Source organism: Myotis davidii, unplaced genomic scaffold (genome assembly GCF_000327345.1).
Source record: "Myotis davidii unplaced genomic scaffold, ASM32734v1 scaffold646, whole genome shotgun sequence".
NCBI classification, from domain to species: Eukaryota; Metazoa; Chordata; class Mammalia; order Chiroptera; family Vespertilionidae; genus Myotis; species Myotis davidii.
The window spans coordinates 166,220-192,593 of record NW_006296801.1 but is presented as its reverse complement, the minus strand read 5'-3'; the positions used below and the strand labels follow the sequence as shown (position 1 = coordinate 192,593).

At 42.6% G+C, this 26,374-nt stretch overlaps 1 long non-coding RNA gene across 2 annotated transcripts in view; it reads left to right on the top strand.

Moving 5' to 3' along the window:
- The window catches only part of LOC107184467, a 61,653-nt gene that overhangs the window by 1,776 nt on the left and 33,503 nt on the right, over positions 1-26,374 (top strand). For both annotated transcript variants that reach the window (XR_001515321.1, XR_001515320.1), the window contains exons 2-3: positions 13,013-13,240; positions 22,526-22,610. This is a non-coding gene — a long non-coding RNA (uncharacterized LOC107184467). The remainder of the gene's footprint in view (positions 1-13,012; positions 13,241-22,525; positions 22,611-26,374) is intronic.

Here is a 26,374-nt window from a genome sequence, read left to right as displayed (position 1 = left end):
AAGAGGAGTTTGAAGGCTTTTAAGGTGAAACTGTCACGCCAGCAAACTTGCTAGGGACTTGCCCGGCACTTGCTCTCTCCCTCTATTTGTTATCTTACTTCTATCATTGACAGTCCCTCTAGGTTGTGGGCTGCTTGCCTGTGTTCCTGAGAAGCATCTACGGTACCAGTCTATAGAGTGTGTTTTCTTTAGTGAATTACCGGTATGTTTACCGGTAATAAACTTGCACTGTTTTATGTATATGTTTGATTACATACAGCCTTGTGACAGTTTTCCTGCATGTCATAAGCATTTGAATATAAATTAAAATGTTAAAATCAAATCTGATATTGTTTTACCTTTTATTTGGTGTGTGGAAGGTGTGCGGAAGAGGGGGTATTCTTATACAGCGAGTATATAACAAACTCTGTATTTTGAGTGGAAATGTTAGGGGGTCGTCTTATACGCCCAGTCGTCTTATACGCCGGCAAATACGGTAATCTTCAAACCCATGTTAAGAGGGCCCACAATTCAGACTGTCTTCTCTGACAGGGAAGGGAGGAGGGGCGAGGCAAGTGGTGCGTTTCCTCCCCTCCTTCCCCTCCCCAGAGAGCTAGAGGGCTAGGCGCTGAACAGGACTCCAAGGAGGAGCTGGGCAGCTCTAAATCCCTTTGATCCTGGTCTGTGGTTGAGCCCCTCTGACCTGAGTCCTTGTGGAGACTCCCGTAAATCTTTGATAAACAGTCATTATTTCCCCACCCCTTCCAGAAAGGCCCCTGGGCAAGGGGCTGCTGGGGCAAAAACTCAAGCCTCAAGCAGAATTCCTTTGGTTAATTAGCATATTTGAGGCAGGTGCTATTAATCCATAGGCTCTGAGAAGAATACATTGTAGAATTAAGACAGAGCATTTCACTCTGGTACAAATGTACTTAACATCACTAAACTGTACACTTAAAAATGGTTAAGATGGTAGCTTTTATGTTATGTGTATTTTACTACAATTTTAAATGTGGGTTTTTAAGGGATGAGCTAGCATGGATAAACCTTAAATGTATATTGCTAAGTGAAAAATCTGAAAGACTACAAACTATGTGATTCTATTTATAGGATGTTCTAGAAAAGGGAACTATAGAGGCAGAAAATAGATTTGTAAGGAGTCCATGGGAGAGAAGGGTTGAAAAGATTAAGCATCGAGGGTACTTTATGGTGGTAAAACTATTTTGCATAAAACTGTAAGGGTGGATATGTGACACTATGCATTTGTCCAAACCCATAGAACCTTAATGTAGGCAAATTTTAACAAACCATTTAGGAGAATCCCAAAATGGGATAAAGACTGGAACAAAATAATACACATTATAAATGTGTGAACCAACCTCATGGGAGGGGGTAGAAGAAAAGATGCTGATCTATAACTTGGAAATGAGTGGAATCTGTAAAACTAGATGCAGAAGGAACTGTACACCTGTTTCTAGTTGAAAACTTGTATATCCACATGGGGAAAGGCTAGAATGATCCAGGGGGTAATGAACTAGAGTTGGAGATGTCACTATGACCTCATGTTTAGCTTAATATCGATACAGGCAGTTACATACAGAAATATTTATAGATGTTTGTGTGTGTTCTATAGTTTATACACACACAGCCTTTCCTTACTCTGATACCTGACAGGGCTTAGGAAGTAGGATACCCTGGTAGCAATGAGCACACCTAGTGCCTAGATCTTGGTTTCTTTTCTTCTTTTTTTTTAAAAAAAATATATTTTATTGATTTTTTTACAGAGAGGAAGGGAGAGAGATAGAGAACTAGAAACATCGATGAGAGAGAAACATCAATTCAGCTGCCTCCTGCACATTCCCTACTGGGGATGTGCCCACAACCAAGGTACATGCCCTTGACTGGAATCAAACCTGGGGCCCTTCACTCTGCAGGCCGAAGCTCTATCTACTAAGCCAAACCGGTTGTAGCAATTCTCAACCTGTGGGTCGAGACCCCTTTGGTGGTCGAACGACCCTTTCACAGGGGTTGCCTAAGACCATCCTGCTTTTATGGTTGGGTCACAACATGAGGAACTGTATTTAAAGGGCCAGAAGGTTGAGAACCACTGGGTTAGGGCATTTCTTTCTTTCTTTCTTTTTTTTTTTTTTATAAGCAAGCGTTTATTTAGAAAGTCACAGAGGTAGAAAACACAAGTTGCAGAGGCTAAAGCTCCCCTTGGAGCTTAGAAGAAAGAAAAGCAAAGAAAACTCCTGGGGGAAGGTGAGGGGCAAAGACACAGGGCGGGGTGTGCTTCAGAGAATGTGAGAGGGAGGCGTTGAATCCTTTGTCTTGAGGGTTTTTATCTGCAGATCTTGGTTATACCATTCTTAGATAAAAGGAGCCGGGAATGACTGTTTCAATAACTAGGACAGGAAATATGCAAGATGAGTCTGGAGCATCTGGTAGTGCTAGGAAGTCATAAAAAGGAAAATTTAAAAGATGTAGGTATGTCAAAGGGACACAGGAGCAAACCGAAAGAGTTGGCCAAAGCTGGACAATTTGAGGAACAAAATAAAGTGGTATTGGATTATAACTCAAAGTATAGATTAAAAATCCATGAAGCATACTGATATAGATAAATAATAGAATGAATACATAAATAAATGGGAGAGAGTATAAAAATGCCCATGCAGGAGAATTTTAAATAATTTACTTGGATACTCTGTTTTCAAAGAGGCTGAGCATAGCTCCTCGCTTGTTAAGTGTAGTTTCTGCATATTGACTCCTTTCAGAGAGAACAGTGTGGAAAGAGTAACTTTGTTGTGGAGAAACCTGGCAAACATGACCTCACCCAGGTGATCAAGGTTAACATTGAAGTATGGTAGCAATCATCTCAGGTAGAAACTATAGTTTAACTCTAACCCTGCTGTTTGGTTTCTGTACTTATTTGTTTGCTAAAATAATAGAAAAGTTATTTTGATTTTCTGAATTATATAAATTATCCCATTCGATTAAATACCCTATTGGTTGTAATGTGAATATCCCATGGGTTGTGGTCACACTGGTCTTAGAAAGCACATTTTCCTTTACCTGGGAAGGATAGCGCGATTATCCCAAGGTCAGAGGGCTCCAGTTAACGTGCCCCTGTTGACTCAGTGTTCCGGAGACCCAAAAACTGTAATTTAGATCAAACCAGGTTCCTCATTCCAGACCTGAGGGCTCTAGATAATGTGTTTCTGTCAATTCAGTGATCCAGAGACCCAAAACTATAATTTAGATAACATGCTGCTTCTGCTTCTGTAAACTGCTTTTTGCAAACCAGGTTCCTCATTCAAAACCCTGGGATGTAATCAATACCTTTGTGATCTTTGCCTCTAGAAGTCTGGTGTTGGGGCTGGGGCGGGCACTATGAGATCTGGGAGAGCCGAAATGCCCCCTCAGAGTCCCGGATTTGCAATAAATCTGTGATTCGAAGGGTACATTACAACAACATCAACAGTGATATCATGTTGGGAGTATGTGCCCTTGATATAATGTAGTGAAAATGGCACTTTTCTTCTGTGGTCTCCCTTCCCAAAACACATAACCAGTTTGATTACGAGAAAAACATCAGACAAATACCAGTTGAGGGACATTCTGTACTAGTAAAATACCTGACCAGTACTCCTTGAAATTGTCAAGGTCATAAAAAATAAGGGAAGTCTGGCCCTTGCTGGTGTGGCTCAGTTGGTTGGAGTGTTGGCCCATAAACCAAAAGGTCAGGTTCGATTTCCTGTCAAGGCACATATCCAGGTTGTGTGTTCAATCCCTGGTTAGGATGAATACAGGAGGCAACTGGTTGATGTTTCTCACTTCTCTCTCTCTCTCTCCCCCTTCTTCCCTCCCCCTCCCACTCTTTCACTCTCCCTCTCTCTCTCAAATTATATCCCTATCTATCTATCTATCTATCTATCTATCTATCTGAGGTCTGAGAAACTGGCATAGCCAAGGGGAGCCTAAGGAGATATGATGACTAAATGTAATGTAATGTAGTATCTTGGATGGAATCCTGGGACAGCTAAAGGACATTAGGTAAAAATTAAGGAAATCTGAAAAAAATATGGACTTTAGTTAACATTAACATTGATTCGTTAATTATAACAAGTGTTCCATACTAATGTAAGATGCTAATAATATAAGGGAAATAAAAATAAGGGAAAACTGGATCTGAGATATATAAGAACTCTTGGTACTACATTGCAATTTTTCTGTAAACCTGTAACTTTTGTGTTTTTTTTATGTATAAGTACTTTAAATTTAAAACGTTTATTAAAATAATAAATAAAATAATATCACACAAAATAAATTACTCTTAATTCCATCCACTGAGCCAAACTGGTTTCAGCTACTCTTAATTTTGTTTTAATCCTCACCTGAGGATATTTTCCATTTTTTTTTTTTTTGTTTTTTTTAGAGAGCAGAAGAGAGAGGGAAAGACAGAGAGAAATATCGGTGTGAGGGAAACACATGGATTGGTTGCCTTTTGTAGGCCCCTGACCAGGGCCCTTGACTGGAATCAAACCCTTAGGTCTGCAGGCCAATGCTCTATCCACTGAGGAAAACTAGCCGCTAGGGCGCTCTTCACTTTTTTTAGTAGAATTTGGAGCACCACATAGTTTCAGCAGAACCTGAGATGGCCCTGGTGATTTTGACAATGACAAGAGGTGGTGAAGACCACAGCACTAGGAAGAAAAGGCCTCCGAATAGGACATTAGTAGCTGGGGGCAGGCACCTGTGGACGCCTGCAGAGTGCTGTGGGCAGGCCCGAGGCCGTTCTGCTCTGTGAGCCTCCTGAGAGCCAGAGCTAGAGCAGCTGGAAGGAAACAGCAGTGAAGCCAGCTGCTCTCACGTGCACTTGGGGCTTTACAAAACGACTTGGGAGAAAATAGGAACCTTGTCTTTCCTGCGGAATGAATGGGAGCAGAGCCCACGAATGGCTGTCTTGTGACTATTGTTGCAGTCCTTTATTTCCTGTGGAGGATGCTGTTGCCTGAAAAGTGAGAGCTACCAAGTAAGGGGACTCATTGTCAAGATATCTATACATCTCTTTAAAACCTGACAAACATAAAATGTAAATATAAAATATATATAATATGCCCCACCCAATGCAATTTAATGGCCTGAGTCAGAGTATTCTTTAAAGGTTAAAACAAAGTACGCAGTTACGGAAATCCTTTTAATGTACCTAACCTATTAGAAATACAAACCTCAACCAACTGGTTTTTCAACTCCCTTTTGTCGCTAATGATGGGACTGGTAGTTTGAACATATGCCTAAATGTCTAGCTTTGAATTTAACTGGACAAACCTGATTCTTGCCAGGATTATCAACTCTTTGAATTCTAGTTATGGGAGCCACCTCCTTCTGAATTTCACTCCACCTAGCTTCCTATTCTCTGCTCCCTTTCTGATGGGCAACTAGCTATTTCATCTTTGCTCAACTTCTCTTATAGTGTGTATTATTACGACTGGCTCTTCTATGTTGAAAGTGTTATTTGTGTTTTTTCAGTAGGATTAATTCTTCCCTTACCTCTAGATGAGAATCTGTCTAGACATACCCTAACCCTAGAACAAGGCTTGTTCAATGATGATCATGGATAGAATGACTAAATACTAGGCTCTTCTCACTGTGGAGTCTTCATTCATTCAACAAATACTCACTGAGAATCAGTTAGGTGCCAGCCAGTGTGCTGGGCACTGTGACACAGCAATGACTGAATGCTATCCCCTTGCTCTTGGTGCTTAAGCTATTGAGAAAGGCAGGATAATATTAAACAATGATTATGTGTTATGCATATTATGCTGTCATCCTTATGTTTTTTAATATTTATTTTTTTAGGGGGTAGGGGTAGTCATAGACCTCTTCAATTTGATCAATGTCATGAACCCTTGCCTCAGAAAACATACATACGCCAAAAACTTGCCAATAATTTCAAGCCCTTCCATGAACTCTGGGTTTAGTATTTCTACCCTAGATAGGGTAACACCCAAACCAGATGAAACCTGAAGAAGCAGAAATTCTAAGATCTAGGGAGGGGAGGTAGACTAAGTGCTGAGGAATGGCAGCAGTAAGAATGGAACATAAGTCCCCATAGCTTTATCTCACATGTGTGATCACCAGCTAACATGCACAATAATTAATGTTTCCAGGAATAATCCACTCCTGAGGACCCAATGCCGCACAAGTGAACTTTGCCCTCCCCGAAGAGAACACTAAGCAGCTACCAACTCACTCACCTTTGCTCTAGTGCGGTACCAATACGATGAGTGGTAAGAGGTGCCACAAATGAGCACTAATCAGGGGAAGGGGGCGGAAAGTTACTGGGGTTTTGTGTTGGTGCTATCTTATATAGTGTAGAATGTCAGGAAGCCTTCTCTGATCAGGTGATATTCGGGCGGAAATCTGTAGAAGTAGGGGAGCGAACTGTACGGATATTTGCGAGAGCATTTCAGGCCGAGGGAGCCTTGAAGGGGAGGAGGCCCGGGGCTGAGCAGAGTAAGGTGGGTGGGGGGTGAGGTCAGAAGAGGGAGTGGAGGCTTGTGTGGCAGGCCTCCCAGGGCCAGGGATAAGGGCTAAGCAGACTGTGAGGGCACCAGACAGTGACAGGATCATAGAAAGCTGCCAGGGAAGCCCAGGGAGGTGTTTGGCATTGTTATAGCCCCTACTGCACACATTCTGCAGTGGAGGGGTGGTTAGCCATCACTGGATAATGCGGCGAGACTTCCCAAGCCTTACCTTGCCAAGGTAAGGGTTCATGTGTGTAACCATGGACACTGTGTGTGTGTGTGTGTGTGTGTGTGTGTGTGTGTGTGTGAGGGGTGGGGATAGGATGGAGCCAGGAAACTGAAAAACAATGGGGGAAATACCGAGGGAAGTGAATAGAAAACAGAAGAGGAGGATAGCTTAAGTGGGAAGAGTGAAGGATCAGGAAAGGGGGAGGAAGGAACTGTTTGTGAAGTGGCCACTCTTTGCCCAGATGCTTACATATATGTTTTAATTTGGTTTTAAAGTCATACTAAGAGATGGGTGTTATTCTCCCCATTTTACAGATAAGAAAATAACTTGACAAGCTAGTCACTAGGACAGTGATGGTGAACCTCTGACACGCGAACTCATTTTTTTGGTTGATTTTTCTTAAGTGGCATTTAAATATATAAAATAAATATCAAAAATATACTATGCTTGCAAATATCAAAAAATTTCTATATGTGACATGGCACCAGAGTTAAGTTAAGGTTTTTCAAAATGCTGACACGCCGAGCTCAGAAGGTTCGCCATCACTGAACTAGGAGGAGAAGGCAGCTTCATTATTTTGTCTTCAGTTCTTACCTGTTTCTTATGTTGCTGAATTGGTTTATTCATAATACTACATATGAGGAAACAAAATGATGTTCCAGGTAGGAAGACAACAGAAGGATGACGAGGTGGCAGGCTAGTAAGAAATTTTGAATTCTGGGCTCTCCTCTTGGTTGGATTACACACCTGGCCTTACAAAAGCGGCCACAAGATGGCAGCAGTTTCTCCCGCGTTTGTGGGGCGGGGGCGGGGGCCATGCTCCACGGCCAACTGGTGCAATACAAAAATATTGAATAAGAAGTAATGTGTCCGTTATAGAACCTATTTAGGAATGGACCCGTCTTAACCAGAAACTCTTGTCAAGAGCCAGAGTGAAGGCCCCTACAATCACAGAAATACACCTGCACACGTGCATGAGGAGCTTGACAGTTGCCTCCAAATAAACAGAATTAAACAACGACACCGTTTCCAATGCTGTGCGGGAGTTATGTGAAACGGCAGAAAGTAGTGGTCGAATTTCCATTGGGACGTCAGAGATCTGTGTTAAAATCCTAGCTATGAACCTTAGCTGCATGAAAATCTTTCTAAGCTCATGTATTCATCATTTATTCAACCCCTTAGGTTTATTGTAATATTAAGTAGCACACAAAGAGCTCTTAGTGAAGTGACTGACACTTACCAATCAATAGATAGTAGCCAAGTTGATAGAAGAAAAAAAAAAACACGCAAAAAAACAAAACCCAAATAACACAAAAGATGGGCAAGGGACTTGAAAAGACATTTCTCCAAAGAGGATTTACTTAGGCCACCAGATGTATGAAAAGATGCTCAACATCAGAAGATCAATAGGGAAATGCAAATCAAAACCACAAGAGATATCAGCTCATACCTGTTAAGATGATTATTATAAAAACAAGCAGAAGATAAGTGTTAGTGAGGATGTGGAGAAATTGGATCCCTTGTACGGTATTGGTAGTAATGTAAAATGATTCAGCTGCTATGGAAAATAGTATGGAGGTTCTTCAACAGATTAAAAATAGAACTATCATATGAGCCAGCAATTCCACTGCTGGGTATGTATCCAGAAGAATAGAAAACAAGATCTTGAAGAGCTATTTACATTCCCGTGTTCATTGCAGCATTATTAACAATAGACCAGACATGGAAACTACATTTAGTTTCCATACCTACATGTCCATCCATGAGTAGATAAAGAAAAATGTGGTGCTCTAGTTGGCTTGGCTCAGGGGATAGAGCGTCGGCCTTGCAGTCTCAGGTTTGAGTCCGGTTGTGGGCACATGCCTGGGGTTGTGGGCTCTATCCCCAGTAGGGGGCAAGCAGGAGGCAGCCGATCAATGATTCTCTCTCATCATTGATGTTTCTATCTCTCTCTCCCTCTCCCTTCCTCTCTGAAATCAATAAAAATACATATTGTTAAAAAAGAAACATGTGGTATAGATACAGTGGAATATTATTCAGCCTTAAAACGGAAGGAAATCTTATCATTTGTGATAACATGGATGAACCTGGAAGACATTACACTAAGTGAATAAGCGAGTAATAGAAGGACAACTACTGTATGATTCCCCTTATATTAGGTATCTAAAATAGTCAGACTTGCCCTGGCCGGTTGGCTCAGTGGATAGAGCATCAACCTGCAGACCAAAGGGTCCTGGGTTCGATCCTGGTCAAGGGCACATGCCTTGGTTGCAGGCTCCTTGGGCCCTGGCCCTGGTTGGAGGCAACCAATTGATGTGTTTCTCTCTGTCTCTCCCTCTCTCTTCCACTCCCTAAAAATCGATGGAAAAATATTGGATGGGGATTTAAAAAAAATAAATAAAATAGTCAAACTCACAGAAGCAGAGAATAGAATGGTGGTTGCCAGGAGCCAGGAGGAGGGGGAAATGAGTTGTTGTTCAGTGGGTACAAAGTTTCACTTATGCTAGATGAATAAATTCAAAGTATCCTGTTGTTGTTTTGTTTCTGTTTTAAGTCTGCTGTCTGGAGTCCCAGCCGGAGAAGTTCTGCTTTAGTTGTCTGGGGTGCCGCATGGTCTTGAGAATTTTAAACACTCTCTAGATGATTCCAATATGCAGCCAGGGTAGAGAAATACGTCTCTGGACCAGCTCCCTCACTGTACAGACGGCAGAGAGAGGCCCAGAGAAAGTGGAAGTGACTTGTCTGGTAAGATAAGTAATCCAAACCGAGGGCTCCTGACTCCCCGTCCTGGGTTCTGTCTAGCACACGGCACTGCCTCAGGCTCACCTTCTGTGCTTCCAGTCAAATCGTCTCCTGTTATGCTCCCTGGACACCCCAGGGTCACTCCTGTGTCAAATCCACAGCAATGCGAGCTGCCATTGGAGCGCTTATCATGTGCCAAACACCGAGCAAGTCAATGTGCTATCTCTAACCCACGCCAGCTCCCGAGGAAGGCGTGAGCATTCCCACTGCAAGAGGAGGAAGCTGATGTCCAGGGGCTTTAAGGGGCCGGCTGACGTCACAGCCAGCGAGAAGCCAGAACCTGACGCAGGTCTGTTGGACTCAGAGCCCAGGCCCTTCCGCTGCTCGCACTGCCATCTGCTCCCACCCGCCTCACCTTCTGGATGATCCCTTCAAGAGCCAGCGCTCATTTCACCCCCTTCCCCAAAGCCCTTCCGCCTAGACCACGGGGGTCTTTTTACCTACTCTCGGTTCCTGGCACTGATCGCCCACATTAGCCGTTTGGCCAGGCCTACCTCCTGTGGTAATTTATCTTGTCGTGTACATGACCCGTTTCCTTCTCCAGGAGTCTGGCGCGGAGGGGGACCTTCCTCTGACTGTGTTCCTGCCCTGGTTCTGTAGCTGTGTCCAGACATGGCGATGCCGCAAGATCATAACACCTGTCTCCCGTGAGACTCCTCCCCTGGGAATACCTGGAGCCGGAAAGCCTGTCAGCCCAGGGAAAGTTGGACATGTGAGCTGGGAAGGATGGGCCTTCTCCGGGCTGAGCCGTGTGGTGATGTTTACAAGCAGGCCTGTGGGTGTCAGTAGGAAGCCGAGTTTTGAGAGTGTGAGCGTCTCCGATGAAATAAAATCTCCGGCAGGAAAGAGTTTTTGCATCTTAGCCATCAGCCTGAACCTAGAATAACCTCCCCAGCATAACAACGAGGATGGCAACGTTCCCCACAGCCCAGAGCCGGGCGGGGCGGAGCCCCAGCTGCCCCGGTGGGAGCTTCATGTTTGCGCAGCTTTGTCAGATGCTGTTCCCGACTGAATGTGAGACGCCGCTTCCTTGTAGCTTCCACCTCTGCTACAAGAAAAGCAGGTGGAAACAGCCCCTGATCTGCATCTGAGCCTGGGCACGTGAGGGGCCTACCCCTCCGAGTCAGGCCTTCCACACAAGATTGACTATTCTAGGATGTTGCTGACACCAGTGGGGGCCCCACTGCTCTGGGCCGCCCTCCCTCCTGGCCTAAACATTGTCCACCCTCAGCGCATCAGGGACGGAAAGAAGCGAGCAACACACCTCTTCCCAGCAGTGTCCCAAGGCGCGCGCGTGCGTGCGTGTGTGTGTGTGTGTGTGTGTGTGTGTGTGTCTTCCTCAGTGAAGCTTCATTTTCACTTCTGTTCTTCCCAAGGGCTCCTCCCCAGTAACCTGTTCCTTACTTAGCCAACTCACTCTGCTTGAAAAATATAGAGGGATTATCACTGTACTTCCTGGTACCAGTTGTAGTCTTTAGAAATATGTAGAACAAACCCAATGTCTCTTCTGCTAGGGATATAAAGACAGACCCATCCATCCATTCATCCATCCATCCATCCATCCATCCATCCATCATATCTTTATTGGAAGCCCACTGTGTGCCAGGCACTGAGTCTCCTAGTAGGCAGTCTACTGCTAGGCAGGTCCACTTGTATTTATTTATTTTTAATCTTCACCTGAGGATATACTTTTACTAATTTTAGAGAGAGGGAGAGGGAGAGCGAGAGAGAGAGAGAGGGAGAGGGAGAGCGAGAGAGAGAGAGAGGGAGAGGGAGAGCGAGAGAGAGAGAGAGGGAGAGGGAGAGCGAGAGAGAGAGAGAGAAAACGTGATGTGTGAGAGAAACATCAATTGGTTGCCTCCCACAGGTGCCCCAACCCAGGATGGAACCGAAACCTGGGGAGGGCCCTGACTGGAACTGAACCGCAACCTTTCGGTGTACAGGACGATGTTCCATCCAACTGAGCCCCCTGGCCAGGGTGGGAGGTCCACTTTTACGTGGTGTGTTTCTGAGAAGGGAATGGAGGGATAAGGGAACTTGCATTTACTGAACATGAGCTGCCTATCAGGCCAGGGTTAGGTGCTTGTTTTACGTCCTTCTGTTGTTTAAGCCTTACACTGTCTAGTAAGGTGGATTCTCTGTGTCTCTATTTTTTTAAGGAGGGAGCTGAGGCTTAGAGAGCTTATATAATTTGATCAAAGACTCAACAGCCAGTAAGTGGTGGAGCTGGAATCCAGACACAGAGCTCCCCAAATGCAAACCACCAGGCTGTGGGCCTCACGTGCGAATCCCTAGAAGAGCTGAAGGGATAGCATGGTCCCTTCAAGTCATGTATCTGAAATAAATGCTACTTAAGTTTTCTTTTCAAACTTTCAAACCAAACCCCTCATTTTCTCTCTCTCTCTCTAACAAAGTTTACAAGTGACTGCTTTGTTGTTTCCTGTAGAAGTCAAATTTCCTGCCAGTGCTTCTCCATTATAAACTGAAACACATAACACTTGCCAAGGCATAGGAAAATCAATAGCAGTAATTTGGGTATTCATCCATTTGTTTTCTTTTAGAATTAGTTCTTATATTATATTTAATTGATAAATTGCAGTGATAATATCAAAGAACAATGTCAAGAAAATAAAAATTAACCCAAATCTCTTATCCTAAAACAACTATGTCCATTCTAATTCATACTCATATGTGTTTATTTTTTCAATTATAAATTCTTAATAAATATAGGCTATTACCATAACTCTAAATGTTTTATATTTTAATTATTTTCACTCAACATTATTTAACATCATTTACCCATGTTTCTATGTATTTTTCCTAATGATCACTTTCTTTTTTTCTTTTTTAATCCTCACCTGAGGACATTTTTCCATTGATTTTTAGGGAGCGTGTAAGAGAGAGGGAAAGACAGAGAGAAACACATCAGTTGGCTGACAGCTTTGTACCTGGTCCAATTCTCCCTTTCTCAAATCTAATCTCTATTCACGCTATTACAGTGACTTCCTTTTTATTCCCTTTCTCATTACATTACATTGAAATCTCAGAAATATGGAACACATGCTCTAAAGACACTCTTAGCTCAAATAGTTCAAGTGGAGTTTAAATAGTCTTTCTCCTACTCAATTTACCAATTTAGTGACTGTGTCTTAGCCCAAATTCTCTAGGTTACAGCGCCTGGGGTCAAAATTAAAGTGCTGATTTTTTTTTTGTGGGTGGAGGCCGAGTTTAGGAAGGTAAAAGTGAAGAAAAAGGCACATCAAGCAATGCAACATGATGCATTACCATGCCAGCAACGGCTTCCAACAAACCATGATGAGAAACAGCAGGCCACTTAGCAGGTAGATTCCTTGAGCCACTGGAGTCTCTGTCATGGCCTCAGGGGGGAATCGCAATCTTGAAACAGCCTGTGGAAGGGCAAAACGAGAAAAGTGCATCTGTTTGCTTCACTTCTGTCTCCCATTTCCCCTTTGTCAAGGCGTGTGCCACTAGAAGATACTTTGCCGTACTGCTGTGCAACTTCAGTGATGCATCATCCAGTCCGTTGACACCAGCCCCAGAAGGAAGATTTCGTGCCCTGTGTTACGGCATTTCGTCCTGAGAGGAAGAAGCAAGGCAGTGCAGGTGGGAGAATGTGCGGGCCATGCTGGTCTGAGCTTCAGTTCCGACTCCAGGGAGCTCAGCAGAGGCAGCGGCAGTCCAGGAGGTGAGTGCCTTTGGGAAAAAGGAAGCAGTCAGTGGAGTGAGGTTGTGCACTGTCCACAGCACAATCAGATACCACCCTCATCTTTCCACTGCAGTGCGCGGTGGAGGTCCTCAATGAGAGCGCAGCAAATCTAGATTCTCCTAATCTTTGTCTTGCTGATAGCTTTGCTCCGTTGGACACTTAAAAAAAATAAAATTGCCAAAACCGGTTTGGCTCAGTGGATAGAGCGTCGGCCTGTGGACTGAAAGGTCCCAGGTTCGATTCCGGTCAAGGGCATGTACCTGGGTTGTGTGCACATCCCCAGTAGGAGATGTGCAGGAGGCAGCTGATCGATGTTTCTCTCTCATCGATGTTTCTGACTCTCTCTCTCTCCCTTCCTCTCTGTAAAAAATCAATAAAATATATTTTTTAAAAAAGTTTAAAAATAAATAAATAAATATTGATTTCAGAGAAGAAGGAAAAGGGAGAGAGAGATAGAAACATCAATGATGAGAGAGAATCATTGATCCACTGCTTCAGCACGTCCCCTACTGGGGATCGAGCCTGTAACCTGAGCATGTACCCTTGACTGGAATCAACCCCAGGACCCTTCAGTCCGCAGGCCGACGCTACACCAACTGTGCCAAACCAGCTAGGGCCATTGAACACTCTTGATCACTCTCTCCTTGAAACTCTACCTTCCTCTTGTTTTCCTGATTAACTGAATAGTTTCTGTTCCTGCTTCTCTGGCTGTGACTTCTTAGGGACTTCTTCCTTCTCCCACCTCTTAAAATGAGATATTCTTTGTGGCTTCATTTTTAGCCTTCCTGTGTTTTCACTCTCCACACTTAGCTGTCTCCTATGCACTGGTAATTACCAAATCAATATCTGCAGCCCAAGTCTCTCTGCTCTAGATCCATGGAGATGATGGCTAACCTGTCTCTGCCTGATAACTCAGGTGGTCAAACTTAAAAGTCCTAGAAGTGAGCTCATCTTCTATCCTCTTTCCCAACCTTTACCAAACCTGCCTTTCTTCCTGTAGCTCTATGTTGTACATGTCACCAAATCAAGAATCCGGCAGTTACTTCATTTCTTCAGATTTCATATCCAATGAGTCACTATTGATCTTTCCTCCTAAATATCTCATTGATCCAGACCTCTTCTCTGTTTCCATGGTCACTGTTTTATTTCGGAACTGTAATCGCTTCCTACATGTTCTCTCTGCCCTTGACCTTGACTCCTTCAACCCATTTCTTCTGAACTGACCCTGCAATTATAACTTTAAAAGACAGATAATCATGACCAAATAAGGTTTACTCCAAGGATATAAGAAAAGTTCAGAGTTAAAGGTACCTACTCATATAATTTATGACATCAGTGTATCAAAGGAGAAAAATAATATGATCATCTTAACAGAATGTTAAAAGTTTTTTGATAAAAATCAACGTAGATTTTTTATTTAAGAAAATCTTAATGTGTTAATATTAGGGGATATTGATCTCAAACCAACAGTTAATATTATACTTAGCAATAAAGTATTGAAGAAGTATTCCATTAAAACTAATAATTTGATATTATCATTTAAAAATATATTTTTATTGATTTCAGAGATGAAGGCAGAGGGAGAGAGAAATAGAAACATTAATGATGAGAAAGAATCATTGATTGGCTGCCTCCTGCACGCCCCCTATTGGGGGTCGAGCCTGCAACCTGGGTATGTGCCCTTGACAGAAATTGAACCTGGAACCCTCCAGTCCATAAGCTGACACTCTATCCATTGAGTCAAACCAGCTAGGGCTGTCATAATTATTTACCATTACTCTGGAATTGCTAATCAATGAGGGAGGTATAAATATTAGATAGGAAGAGAAAAAAATGATCATTATTTGAAGATTATATGGTTGCTTGAAAAACCATCAGAAATAATACAGAGTTCAAAAAGTTTGGCAATTATGATAGAAATATTTAAAAAACAATAGTTTCCTTATGTATGGGCAATAATTAGTTAAGAAAGATAATGGGAAAAAGAACCCATATATCAAGGCAATAAAAAATAATCAAAGTACCAAGTAATAAACTTAATGACAAGTGTGCAAATCTATAAAACTTTACCGTCTAAAGTAAAATGTAAGTAAAGGGAGTGATAGTCTATATTACTGTACTGGAAGAGTAAATATTATAAAGATATTAATTTTTTCTCAAGCTAAGCCTATAAATTTAACAAAACCCCAATAAAAATACCGAGAACTTTTTCTTTTAGAACATGAAAGAAATCTATTTTAAAGTTTATTTGGGAAAACTTTTGCACAGGTTTTCAGGTACTCAGAATGCTCTACTATCTTTTCGTTAAGAAAGGATTGAAATACACTCCTGCTGTGCCCCCTTCCACACTTATATCCTTAATAATCCTCAACATATATCTCTATATCCTTAAAAATCCTTAATATATAACATGGCACTGTCTATAATAATAACAATCTAAGTGTCCAAAAGTAGGGGAAATATGCAGTCACTTCAAAAGAGGTAGAAGAAGAATATTTAGGAACAAAAACTATTTATGGAAAGGTATTTAAAATAAAAAAGCAGTAATGGAAATGCAGCCAGCAGGTGGAAAGGAGTTAGTTTGACAACCTGGCACTAGGTTTCTGATAGAGAGGGACTGTTGATTTAGCAGCAGAACTTAGAATCTCATTGTAGTTTAGAGCAAAGCAAAAGGAGTGCTCAATTGCCTGGTGCAAAAGGGGAAGGGAATTGCAAATGAATGTTTTGGAGTTCATAGCTAGAGGAGATTGAATCTGGAGAATAAAAAGGTTAGGGAGGGAGGGATAGAGGCTGGGCAAGTGGAGAAATGGCCCATGAGAATTTTCCAGTGATAAGGATGAGTAATGAACTCCTAAAAGAACTTCTCCCTAGTCTCAGTTCTAAGTTGTGCTCTGAGTTCTTCTTTGTTTTTCTTTAATATAAGCCACCCTCTTTTGCTCCCAAATCTTGCCTATAAGTTTGCTTGTTTTGACCATATTTGGGAGAGAGAAGGGGTTGGAGAAGTATAGAAGGGACAGTTTTGTCCAGGAGGTGAAATGAGGAGTGGGGATCAAGGTAGAAAATCTGAGCTATAGGTGATCAAAAGAAATATACCCCCATTCCTTCCCTTCCTCCAAAAAAGTCCCCAGAACCCTCAGAGACACTGCAGGGGCTTGGGTTTCATGCCATTTACAGGGTAGGGGTTTGAGCAGAATTCTTTGATTTATCAACAGCTGGGGAGACTCCAGAAGGTTGGGGGCCCCTGTCAAGTACACAGGGGATAGGAGTGAGGAAGCTCAGAAAAAGCTGTTCGGAAGGATACCAGCCTCTGAAAGTTACTTATGATACTAAGATTACGAACAACATTTATTTTCTTGTGCTCATCTGCATTTTAATTCTTCTAGAGCAAATCCACGTTACTTGTGTAATTTTAGAAAGAAAAATGTACTGAGGGAATAGCTAACCCAGTGATGGCGAACCTTTTGAGCTCGGCGTGTCAGCATTTTGAAAAACCCTAACTTAACTCTGGTGCCATGTCACATATAGAAATTTTTTGATATTTGCAACCATAGTAAAACAAAGACTTATATTTTTGATATTTATTTTATATATTTAAATGCCATTTAACAAAGAAAAATCAACCAAAAAAATGAGTTCGCGTGTCATAGGTTCGCCATCACTGAGCTAACCCAGAGGCAGAAAGCTGATTGCTGACTGCCAGGGGCTGGGGGTGGGGGGACTGGGAACTGATTCTTTATCAGGCATGGGTTTCCTTTGGGGGAAATGAAGATGTTTTAGAACTAGATAGAGGTAATGGTTGTACAACGTTGTGAATTTACTAAATGCCACTGAGTTGTTCATGTAGAAGTGATTTATTTTGCCTTGGCTCATGTGGCTCAGTTGGTTTGATTCCTGGTCAGGGCACATGCCTGGGTTCAGGACTTGATCTTTAGTGGGGGGTGTGCAGGAGGCAGCTGATTGGTGTTTCTCATCAATGTTTCTCTCTCCCTCCCTCTCCCGTTCCCTCTCTCAAAACAATACAAATATACTTTAAAAAATGATTTATTTCATGTTATGTGAATTTCACCTCAATAGAGAAAAAAGAAAAAAAAATCTACCGAGGGGAAAAATATACAACATAAATTAGATTCTGTCCCTCTCCTGCTTAAAATCCTTCAGGGACACCCTAACTCTTTAGCCTCGCAGGCAAGGCTCTTCATGTCCCAGCCCTGCCGCTGCTCCACCACAGCCGTCCCTCCCTGTAAACCTTACTCCCCAGCCATACAAAGCCCTGCGCGGTGCTCTCAAAGGGCCTATTCTTTCCTGCCTCCGTGCCTTTGTATGGGTTTTCTTTCCCTGGAATGCCCTTCCCCTGAGTTACTTTCCACTCATCCTTCAAAGCTCACCTAAACTTCTCCTTTGAGCAGCTTTCCCTGATTGCATAGTCTGGGGTTACCTCTTTCCTGTACCCCCAAGAACCTTCTGGACATTTCTCTATTTTATCATATAGGTGATTGGGAACCCTTGGAGGACAGGGCCTGGGCCTTTACTCTCTTTAGCTTCACAACCTGATCCAGGAGGAAGCCATAATGAATGTGAAATGAGGGAGAACAGAAATGAATGTGAAATGATGAGATGAAAGTAGCAACCTTTTCTAATGTAAAGGGTAGTTACACAGGGCGTGAAATTGAAAATGATTCAGAGGTGTTTAACTGGCTTACCATGGCATTTATCATGGAGGAATGAATAATCCTTTATTTTTCTTCTTACTTTTTAAAAATATATGTTTTTATTGATTTCAGAGAGAGGAGGGGAGAGGGAGAGAGAGATAGACACATCAATGATGAGAAAGAATCTTGAATGGCTGCCTCCTGCACACACCCTACTGAGGATCGAGCCCAAAATGTGAAATCGAACCTGACCTCCTGGCTCATGGGTTGATGCTCAGTCACTGAGCCACAGCAGCTGGGCTCTTCTTACTTTTTATGAATTATTTAGGAGTTGAAACAAAAATAAAAATTCCCAATAACAGGTTAATAAAAATGTCAATTTAAGTAACAAAATAGCCCACATGGGGCTTAGAGGGTTGCAGAATTCTGATGGTCTTAGGAAATAAGGCTAAAAACTCAATTACTCTTACAAAAAGAAAACTCATGATGGGTAATAAGTAAGATTATTTTTTGGTCCCAAAACTAAGATATATTATTCCATCTTAGGATGGTGTTGAAAACACCTGTCTTACAGGATTTTAAATGAATCTAAGTCCCTAATGAAATAATGAATGTATGCAAAAATCATTAATGGTTGCCAAAACTATTCAGTGAAAGGTTGATGAGGGACTTTATAAGGTTGTATCAGGCTGGTAACCCCTGAATCTACTGTTCAACCTTAGTGTTACTAAGAGTGGGACAGCCAGCCCTGCTGGTGTAGCTCAGTGTTTGAGCGTTGACCCAAGAACCAGGAGGTCATGGTTCAATTCCTGGTCGGGCACATGCCCGGGTTGTGGGGTCGATTACCAGTGGGAGGCATGCAGGAAGCAGCAGATCAATGATTCTCTCTCATCATTGATGTTTCTCTCTCTTTCTCCCTCTCCCTTCCTCTCTGAAGTCAATAAAAAAATACATTTTTTAAAAAAGTGGGCCAGCCAGGCTTAATTGCCCCCTGATAAGATGCTGTAGCAACTACACATAACCATTTAAGTAATAGTCTTGCTAAAAGAATTGAACCTGAATTTAACAAGTCTCTAACACCAGACTGTGAGAAATATAAAGGAAGAGAAGCATGTTAAATTATACCATAAGGACAGAAGAAATCAAGTCAAGAAGATGGAAAAATTCTGTAAGACAAGTGATTCATTTCTTTAATAATTAAATCTTATGAAGAAAAAGGGAGATGGAAATTATAGATTGAAGGAGAAAAAAATTTAAGAGATACATTTGAACAAAAAGGTATTTTTGAGATAATCTGGGAAAATTTACATGAATTGAATATTAATAATATTAAGGAATTAACTTTATTATGTGTGATAATGGTATTTATCAGACTATATGTTTTTTAAAAGCTCTTATTTTCAGAGATTGAAATATTTGTGATGAAATGATGTCTTGAATTTGCTTATTGCCATGCCTGGTTTGGCTCAGTGGATAGAGCATCGGCCTGTGGACTGAAGGGCACATGCCCGGGTTGTGGGCTTGATCCCCAATAGGGGGTGTGCAGGAGGCAGCCAATCATTGATGTTTCTATCTCTTTCTCCCTCTCCCTTCCACTCTGAAATCAATAAAAATATATTTTTTAAATGCTTATTAAATAGTGTGTGTTGGAGGTAGATGAAACAATGGTACAGAATATTAAAAATAGTTGACTCTGGCCCTAACCAGTTTGGCTCAGTGGGTAGAGCGTCAGCCTGCAGACTGAATGGTCCCAGATTTGATTCCGGCCAAGGGCATGTACCTTGGTTGCAGGCACATCCCCGGTAGGGGGTGTGCAGGAGGCAGCTGATTGATGTTTCTCTCTCATCGATGTTTCTAACTCTCTGTCTCTCTCCCTTCCTCTCTGTAAAAAATCAATAATAAATAAATAAATGAATAAAAATAAAAATAGTTAACCCTGGATGATAATGGACACATGGATTCATTATACTATGCCTTCCCCTTTTTTGTATGTTTGAAATTTCCATAATAAAAAGTTTTCTGACTCCATTTCACTTCAGCCTGCCCAGTTCCCATAATGTTTGGATTAGCAAATTTTCCTTAGTTCTGCACATCAAAATGCTAATTACTAAGGGAATCAAACCTGTAGCCTAGGAATTATTGAAACAACCTCCGGGCTTGAAACTACCTCCCAAGGAGATAGGAAGGTATGTTTATCAAAAGACTTTTAATCCCAGGTGGCTTGGCTCAGTGGTTGAATGTTGACCTATGAGCCAGGAGGTCACGGATTGATTCCCAGCCAGGGCACATGCCTGGGTTGCAGGTACAATCCCCAGTGTGAGATATGCAGCAGGCAGCCAATCAATGATTCTCTCTCATTACTTATATTTCTATCTCTCCCTCTTCCTTCCTCTCTGAAATCAATGTATATATATAAAAGCCTAAGTGACTGTTTGACTGTTCAACTGTTCGACCATCAGCTATGATACGCACTGATCACCAGGGAGCAGATGCTCAATGCACAGGCATGGAAACATGGACCAGACTGATAAATCTCAGAGGAAAGGGGAGAGGGCAGAGAGAGATTAACCAAAGATCTTATGTGTATACTAGAGGCCTGGTGCACAGATTCATGCATGGGTGGGGTCCTTCGGCCTGGCCTGTGCCCTCTTTCAACCCGGGACCCCTCAGGGGATGTTGGACTGCTGGTTTCGGCACAATCCTTGCAGGCCAGACTGACCCCACCAGTGCACGAATCCGTGCATCAGGCCTCTAGTAAGAATATATTTAAAAAAAAAGATTTTTAGGAATCCCATGACTGACACCAAGGCAAGTGGTTTGTTGATCACAAGCAAGGAGGTTTCACCATCCCCTTGGACTCTTGCTGCAGTCCAAATGTCAGAGGTCATCAGTTGCCTCCTAACCTCAAACCCCTCCATATCCCTCCCTTCCCCTGGCATAAAGGAAGCCTGAATTCTGTAGTTTCTCAAGATGATTCTCTAGGATGCTAGTCTGGGATCTTCTGGGTTTCCCGGCTTTCCGGATAAAGTCATTTTCCTTGTCCCAACTCCCTGTCACTCAGCTTATTGGCTGTTGTGTGGTGAGCAGGTCAAGCTGCCCCTGGATTGCAGTGTTGCTACCTCTCCAACCTTTTCCTTTTTATCTATGACTATATACAGGCAGTGCTTCCACATGCGTATGGTGTGGGTTTCTGTTAAAACAAAAATGGGATCATCTATTGCATATTGTTCTGCAATTTACTTTTTCTACACCACAATACACGGTGTTTCTCTTTTTGTCGGTTCATGCGGCTCTGTCCTTGCGAGTCGGTAAGCGGTGCCATGCATATGCCTTCGCTCCCAGTTGTGAACCGTTCTGTGAGCTAGAATCCTACAGCGGAAGTGTTGGGTCAAAGGGCGCGTGTCAGTACATATCTTGATGGCACTAGGAAATGATCCTACTGCCCCTCCACCGGTTGCTATTTTCACATGCAGAACGCAGTATTATCTATTTTCTATCCATTTCTACGTTGCATGCTGACAGACTGCCCTTTCTGGTCCGGCTTGTTTCTCAACAGGCACTGAAAGCGTTTCAGAGAGTAACTGGGTTTGAATGGCAAAATATCCGCCCCGCGGAAAACAGCCAGGCTCCATCCCGCTGTTGGCTCCTGTCCGAGGGTGAAGCCCGCGCGCTGTTTTCAGGGCTGACGGTAGCGGTGGATTGCGTAAAGTAAAGGCAGTCCTGGTTTCCTTTGTGAAAACCCAGTGAGGACCCTGTGCGGCGGGATCCTGAAGGGAAAGCTGGGAATAAAGCCTCCTCTCAAGGCTGTCCCGTGGATGGCAGCTGTGAGAAGGTGGAGGAGTGAAAAGAGGGAAAGGAAACGCCGCTTCAGTTCCCCCGGGGGTTCAGGATCTCACTTTCTCCTCCCGCTGTTCCAGTGACTTTTAGCGAGGACAGTTCCAGAGAAGGGTGGTTTTTAAAAAAAGAAATCCAAGTGGAATTTAGTTCGCCCTTCCTTATGTAAGAGCACCTGTCATGGGGGCACCGTAGTTCCAGGCAGAACTCCTAAGAAAGGTCACTTTGTAAGCCCCCCTCTGTGGGGGGTGGGGGGTGCGGAGGGGGGAAGGGGGGTCAACAATTGCCCTTTGTCCGTGCAGCCCTCCCATTGTCCCGCAGTAGAGTTGCTGCTGCTCCAAACCGCTGTACTGGGTTTGGGCAAGAAGACATTATTCCATTGTGTTGTAGGAATTAGATCAGTGAGGGTAATGTCATTCATGATGCAAGGCTTTCCCTGGGTCCTGGCTGCTCCAGATGCAGGAAATCACGTGCTGCCCGTTGCTGACTGTATTTCTCTAGAGCCGTAGGCAGTAGGCATATAGACAGTGACCTGGGTCAAATGAGAAGCTACTGACGTTCCAACAATCTTGACTTTTTTTTTCAGGTGAAGTAAAATCAACATTTTATATATTGATTTCTGAAACAATGCTTGTGGAAACAAGAAGCAAATGCCCTGGTCTCTCTTAGACTTAGGGATAGGTTTTAATTAAGTCCAGGTTACAGCTCAATAAGATATCAACAACATTTTATTGTATTTGACCTCTAAAACACCATTTGTCTTTTTTTTTTTTCTTCTTAGCCCTGGATAAAGTCATCTGCTAACCATAGCAAATGGCCAGTTTGTATGTATTAACATACATGACGTCTTGATTTTTCTTTGGCAGGTAACTTTATTTTGACAAATATTTAATGTGCTAGGTACGGTTCTCGGTGCTAAGGATAAAGCAGAACAAAACAACATAAAGCCTTGCCTTTGTGGGTTTATTATATGTCAGTGGGGAAACTTCATTCATTCATTCACTCATTTATTCAACTAGCACTTACCTTCTAATCTGACTCGGGCCTTACACCACTCACTGTGCCTAAAGAGGATTTTACCTCTGCCTCAGAGTCTAGCGGGAGAAATAAGCCATGTCCCCTCGCCTCCCCTGCTATCCTCCACGTAGAGAGTATAGAAGAGGGGCACCTCCTTTAGCTTGAGTGGTTCAAAGAAGGTTTCTGAGAGAAGATGACAAGGAAGATGAGTGTGGAAGGATGACCAGATGAAGGAGAGAGGCAGTCCAGGTAGTGGTGAGACAGAGCATGGCCTTATAAGGTCTGGTTCAGGGGAAGTCAGTGAATGCTGTTGAGTGAATTAATGAAACTCCCCCAGGAGAACATAAACTCCATGAGCTGTGATCTGGGAACTGCCAGTCCTTCCTGTGGCGGAGTGTAGTGTGTGGGGGTGAGGGGTAGGAGTGGGGGCTGAGAAGGAGGCAGGCTCTGAGTGTGAGGTAGGCCTGCCTAAGGTGCTTTGTCCTGATGACAATTAGAACATTTGTGGATCACTTTAAACAGCAATGTGTTATGGTCTGAACGTATTCTATTCTTTTCTTAGTAAAAGTGTATTTTAAAAATTACACAAATGATATCTATTTTAGAGGACTTCTTAGGGACCTTTTGTAAGAGCAGTGATTTCATTATGCTACTTCTGTAACTGGTACATGGCTCTCTCTTTCTGTGTCACAGTGGAAAAACCTTTCTCCCTCATTGGACCTGACACACATAGGCTCTCAGTAAAGGTTTGCTGTTGTTGAAATTCCATGGGCAGCTTAGGCAAGGCTGTGATCTGGCCCAAAAGCGCCACTCTGAGAAACAGGGCTTCACCCCCTAGCTGGGAATATTTAACAATTCCCACCGCTGCATAATTGCCACGATACTTTAAAAATCTCTACTTTTTATTATGGAAATATTCAAGTATTATGTAAAAGTAGAAAGGATGGTATGATAAACCCTCATGCACCCATCACCCAACTTCAACAATGAACAACTCACAGCCAATCTTGTCTCATTTCTATCCTACCCTCTCCCTACCACTGCATCATTTTTAAAGTAACCACCAGACATCATATATTTATGTATGTATCTCTCAAAGATAAGAACTTATTTGAAAACATATCCATAATTAGTACCTCTAACAAAATAAAGAACCATTCTTTACTGCCCTCCAATGTCAGTGTTCAAATTCCAATTGTCTAATCTTTTAAAAAGTCGTTTTATTTGAAACATGATCTAAACACGGTCCGCATTTGTACTGGATTGATGTTTCTTTTTTTTCTCTATATATTTTATTGATTTTCTACAGAGAGGAAGGGAGAGAGACAGAAAGTCAGAAACATCGATGAGAGAGAAACATCAATCAGCTGCCTCCTGCACACCTCCTACTGGGGATGTGCCCGCAACCCAGGTACATGCCCTTGACCAGAATCGAACCCGGGACCTCTCAGTCCGCAGGCCAACGCTCTGTCCACTGAGCCAAACTGGTTTTGGCTGGATTGATGTTTCTTACGTCTCCTTTAGTCAATTGGTTCCCCCTTTTTCTTTTTCTTGCCTTGATTGCTGTTTATCTAACTATGGGCTCTTAAGCAGAATGGAGAAGTCGAAGACAGCACCGTCAGGGTGTCCTTTTCCTCCATGTTCACCTTCACAGATTTTTTTCTAAACCCCTGATAATTTTTAAGGTAAAGAATTGTGTCTCATTATTGCTAATCATTCTTCTAATTTGTGGAGCATGTCTCATGTTGCCTGGTTACTTTTAGCCAACCATTATCCAAGCATTGAGATACATGGTGATCGTACCATACACAAAAATGAATTCTAGATGACATAAAGGGTTCAGTGTAAATAAATAAAACAAGAAAAACTGCAAGAAATATATACTGAACTTATTTTTGAGAAGATGTTATCTAAACAGAAAGCAATGGAAGATATCTCAAAGGAAAATGTCAGTAGGATTGAATATATGCTACATTAAAACTTTTCGGTCAACCAATACAAAATGAAAGGACAAATGATAAACTGGGGCCTGGTCTAGCTGCCACTGGGTCCAAATGGGTCCACTCACAGTATTCTCCCCAGTCCTAGTTCTATAGATCACATCTTCTTGATGATCTAGAAGTGTGTGTTTTTCCCTCAGGACCTCCTACCCCGATTATTCACTTGAGAAGCCTTAGGGGTGAGGGTGAGATTTTTATAGTTGGCCCCTTCATTCTATCTGTTGGTCCCACCATCCTTCTGCTCTGCTGGGCCACTGCTGGTCTCATCCCTGCCACTGACATCTGGCCCTCTTCTTCCCCTCTAACAATCAGGAAAATACCCTCTACTTCTTCTGACTGACTATATTGCAGGGGGTTTCCTGCAGGAGAGCTGCTGGGCCCCTGATGACCCAATTCTCTTCATTATATCACAGTCCCTTCTATCTGAGAACTCACGAGCACTCTTAGGATGAGGGAAGAATGAAAGGGCAGCCCTGGCCTGGCAGCTCTTACGGTTAGAGTGTCATCCTGATATGCCCAGGTTTCAGGTTTCAGGTTTCAGGTTCAATCCCAGTCAGCCACATACAAGAATCAACCAATGAATGCATAAATAAGTGGAACAACAAAAATGGATCTCTCTCTCTTAAATCAATAAATTTAAAATAAAAAAGAATGAAAGGGCAAATTAGAGGATGATCTGGTTCTGGTATTTAAAACTATATCCACTCTGACTGCCAGGATCTGCTGCATATATTATTTCCTGGCTGCAAGTGACAGAAGCTGATGCTGACAAATTAAGCAGAAAGGGGCTTATTCAAAGAATACTGGGTAGCTCAGAATTCTTGGAAAGACTGGAGGCAAGAGTCTTGAGGCTAAGCTTCCAAGAAAATCACTCAAAATTATGCAGAACAGCGGCCTAATGAGAAAACCAAGGCTGCTGCCCATTCCCACTCAGCAACTATACTCTGCCAGGAGCTCAAGTTGATTGCAACCACTGCGGACAAAGGCATCAATGCCACTTCTGCATCAGGAACTCAACTCACAGACCACTCCAGTCCCCAAACCACATGTCTCTGCTACCACCCCCACAGCAAAAGGAGTGCACTATGAAGTCCTTTCCTTCTCCTAATCCCTTCTTCACCAGAATCTCACATCTGACTGGAAGAGTGCAAATCACACGCCTGTGTTCTAGCTGCAGGGGAGTGGGAGGGGCATGAGTATTCTGCCTTCTAACTCGGTGGAACTCAGAGGGGAAAATTCTCCTAACTTCAGAAGGGTGTTCAAAAGGCACTGGGTACCCAAAAAGCAGGACAAATGTTCGCCAGCATGAATGACTTAGGCTGCTTTATGTATAGCAGGAGGGGCTGGTTTGTTTAGATAGGGTAGAATTTTAACTAATGATTAAAATATGAAATAATATACCCACAAGACTATTCATGGAGGCATTATTTTAATAGCAAAAGATTGGAAACTATCTAAATGTCCAGTAGTAGAGTTTCGGTTGAATAAAAATCATCGCACATTGGTATACCCATGGAAGACAATGCACCTGAAAATGAAGGAGAAGGAGTGATCCTGGAATATACATCAGTGAAAAAAGTAAAGTGGAGAATTTATATATATACTAAAGGCAC